The sequence below is a fragment of the Petaurus breviceps genome, unplaced genomic scaffold (genome assembly GCF_028583685.1).
Source record: "Petaurus breviceps papuanus isolate PSGF00001 unplaced genomic scaffold, PetGlider_PUasm1.0 131, whole genome shotgun sequence".
Classification (NCBI taxonomy): Eukaryota; Metazoa; Chordata; class Mammalia; order Diprotodontia; family Petauridae; genus Petaurus; species Petaurus breviceps.
The window spans coordinates 5836997-5841022 of NW_027185674.1; the positions used below are offsets into that span (position 1 = coordinate 5836997).

The 4026-nt window shown below is 40.0% G+C and overlaps 1 non-coding gene across 1 annotated transcript; it reads left to right on the forward strand.

Moving 5' to 3' along the window:
- The first annotated feature begins 2818 nt into the window (after positions 1-2818).
- On the forward strand, positions 2819-2924 carry LOC138174590 (U6 spliceosomal RNA). The gene has a single exon (XR_011171778.1). It is a non-coding gene; the product is annotated as a U6 spliceosomal RNA (small nuclear RNA).
- The last annotated feature ends 1102 nt before the right edge of the window (positions 2925-4026 follow it).

The window sequence follows — 4026 nt, forward strand, 5'->3', positions numbered from 1 at the left end:
GGGCTCATTTCACGATCTTATCCCACCTCTTTTTGCAGCACTTAAGTGTACAGTTCTGTCCTGCTTCCTGGAAAGTTTGCTTCTTAGCCCTTACGGTAACTTAGGAGCTTATCAAAAGCCAACAGCGAACCTTACAAAAAAGATGACTAAGTTGGAGGTCCTAATGCTCTTCTTCTCCTGTGCACCAAATGTGCTACAGTTGGCATTGAACATGAAAGTACATGCCCCAAAGCTTGGGACCACAGAGGTAGGAGGTATCATAAAACCTGAGCTCAGATTCCTGCTCTGTAAAATAGGACTGATAATATACTACCTAACTCTGTAGGACTGCTGAAAGAAAAAAAACTTTGTAACCCTTAAAGCTCATTAGTATAAAAGCACAGGCTATTTGCCATGACACCCACTCTTTCATGCCTGACAGTTTTATTAAAGACTTGTGGCCTTAAAAAGAAATAAAATACTCTGAAGTTTTAAGAAGTTAAATTGTTTCAAATGTCAATTTAAAAGCTGGGAGATTACATGCGGCTTATGTTTGGAACAATTTATGATTAAGAGAGCACTTACTAATGTGATTGTTGCCCATTCCTAATCTTGAGAGCAAGCATCAAGTTTGAAAGTTTAAAATGTTCATTTGCTTTTTCCTCAAAAGTATATCCGAATCTTCTAGATGTTGGGTTCTAGAAGGCTGGCCAGCAGAGTCCAAGGCTCCAAGCATGGTGTGATCAGCCTGGTTCTGAGAACCACATGACCCAAAAGGTTGGCTGTTGGTGATTTTTTTTTTTCTACCTTATCCATTCACAAAGTTCTGTAGAGAAGTCCTAAAAGAACAAATCTGAGTGGAGGAAGTCAGCAAACCAAATGAAGTCTTAATTATGACACGTTCAAGGATCTAAGCACAGATCTTCTGACTGCCAATTTAGCAGTTATTTCCCAGGACACGGGATGGTTTCTCCATGTGATTGTCTTGGGCACGGAATAGTAAATTAACCAGGGTTTCTTGGGAGCTCTTCCTAGTAGCAGTAGTTTCCATTCATGTGACATTTTAAGGTTTGCCAACCACTTTATATGCATTAATTCATTTGGTCCACTTGATATGCCTTTGAAGCAAGTGCTACAAATAGTCCGTTTTATGAATGGAGAAATTAAGACTCAGAGTTAAGTAGCTTCTCCTGGGGCTCCAGAGGTGGCCATTGAACCCTAGTCTTGACTCCAAATACAACAAATAACACTTTGCAAATGGAGAGTTGGTCTTGAGTTACTGGGGATATACATTTCCTGTGTACAGCTGGGGTATTGTGAGAATAAGAGAATCCTCAAGTGTCCTTTGAGATGTGGAAATTTTGTATAGGGTATATGAGGGCCTGTGATTAATCTTTGACACCTGGGATTTTGTGTGAGATATTTGCCCAGATTTTTCTCCCCTTTGACCCAGGCTGCTTATTAAATAAGTGCTGCCTTGTTCTTAACTCTGGGGATTTGAGCTATAACCAGTAATTAATAAAGTCTGGGAGAGCAGAGTCTAGGGACAAAGGTAGTTTCCTTGTTGTCTTTGCCCTTTATTGACCAATGTGATGTACAGGTAACCATTGCATTTTCTTTGATGGAATCTGGTTTTCATCTTTCTGTGATGGACTACTAAACTGCATGTATTAGTTCCTTGATATACTCAAATCTAATGAGTTTAGACTGAATGAAAGACCAGTCTGAGCCAAAATTGGGGAACAGTTTTAATGAAATGGATTTTTTATACTTTTAAATACTTTCAGAAACTAGTGCCAATTTCTTTAAGTCCAAGATCTGAGGGACCTTAATAGATAACTTTGAATGAAAAAGGATAAATTATAATTAGCATAAAGGTTATATGCAAATGAATATTTTCAAAGTACTTAAAACTTGTTATTAAAATAGGTTAGGAAATTCTCTGGTTGTCAGAGCACCAGAGATGCACCTCAGAATCGGCTCCTCCATCCCCAGGTGAATCATTGAGACTCCAAGAACTAGTGAGACGTTATATTAAAGATCTTCCATCCTGTCCTGAAGATTCTGATTTCAGCTGGGACTGGGGAGTCTAGGTTTGGTGGGATTGCTAGTTTAAAGTAAAGATAGTAATGTTTGGAATCTGGACTTTGGGAGACAGGATTCTTTGTAGTGGGATCAATGGGACATAGTTGCTTAGAAAAGCTAAGCTGAGTCCTACCTGCCTGCACACTTAGCTTCTCTGGTTCATTAACAAGCTTCTCTGTAATACTCCCCTTCCACTCCCACTTAAGAATTTGCCTGCCTGATCCACTTGTTCCAAGAAAGCAATCTTGTCTTCTGGCCCCCTCTCATCTCTCAGTGTGACCTTTTACTCAATCAAGCATCTTGCTGAAAGCCTGATACGATTCAGCATCTGAAAAATCTGGGCTTTGGCCCTACCAACAGTGGAACTGCTAAAATATCACCTGTACAAAGCCACCTGACCTCTACTCCAGTAGGAATCTGCCTGTGGCTGAGAAGACAGCTGGCCATTCACAACATGGCCCCATTTTACCCTTTCAGCCTTCTTAAACTTCACAGACCTCCAATCAATCTGTTTCAGCTACATTAACCTGTTTGCTCTTCTGCATGCATTCAGTCTTTGCCTCTTCTAACTCTACCTTTGCACTCCTCCCTCCTCACCTCCACTGGGTACCTTAATTTCCCTGAATTTTTCCCAAACTCATTTAAATCCCACATACTGTGGAGGAGGCCTTTAGCATTCCTTAATCTTTTGCCTGTCATAACTTATATGTATAGAGCTTTTATCTCTGTAGTTCTCCTTCCCCATTAGAATGTGGTGCTCACTTCGGCAGCACATATACTAAAATTGGAATGATACAGAGAAGATTAGCATGGCCCCGCGCAAGGATGACACGCAAATTCGTGAAGCGTTCCATATTTAAAAAAAAAAAAAAAGAATGTGAGGTCCCTGACAACAAAGATCATTTTGCCTTTTATCTCCAGTGTCTGGTAGTGGTAAGTATTTAATAAATTTGTATTAGCTGACTAGATAGGCTTAACTCAACTCAAACATTGATTTTATTTGTATTCTCCATTTTGGGGGAGGGGGGTGGCTTTTCTTTTAAGGGGAAAAGGAAAATGGAGGGAATTTAAACCAGTCCACACTTGATCACTCAGATTCAGAATCGGCTACCTCTGAACTGGTGAGATTTGACTATTGTGCCTTTCTTCTCTATGATGACCCTGCCAAAAGCCAGTGATCCCAGAGAATGCTTTTCCAGGCAAGGGAATGGAGGATATGATCATCTGGAGAGGAGGGAACAGTTTGTACAACGAGGCGCAGAAACCCAGGGCAGCTCAACATCACGGCGAGTCCTGAGCACGCTAAAAGGGAAGCATTTGTTTTTAAAAAAAAAAAAAAAACATAAAAGCTTGATAGTTCTTCCAAGAGAGAATATTAAACCTTAACTTCTCAAAATGTCTAAAATGTTATGCTGATAGCTACTGACTTGGATTGTTTCTGAGAAAAGTTTCATAAGTTACAATCATCGTTTTTCCATGTAGGAATGCTAATAGTTCAACTTTGATAAGTTCCTTGTGATTCCTTTTTCCTGTTTACCTTCTCATGCTTCTTTATCTGAATGTCAAATTTTCTATTCAACTCTGGTTTTTTCATCAAGAATGCTTGAAAGTCCTCTATTCCACCGAATGACCATATTTTCCCCAGAAACATGATGCTCAGTTTTGCTGGGTAGGTGATTCTTGGTTTTAATCCCAGCTCCTCTGACCTCCGGTATATCATATTCCAGGCCCTTTGATCCCTCAGTGTAGAAGCTGCCAGATCCTGTGTTACCCTGATTGTGTTTCCACAATATTCAAATTGTTTCTTCCTGGCTGCTTGTAATATTTTCTCCTTGATCTGGGAATTCTGGAACCTGGCTACAATATTCCTAGGAATTTTCTTTTTGGGATCTTTTTCAGGAGGTGATCAGTGGATTCTTTCAACCTCTATTTTGCCCTCTGGTTCTAAAACATCAGGGCAAT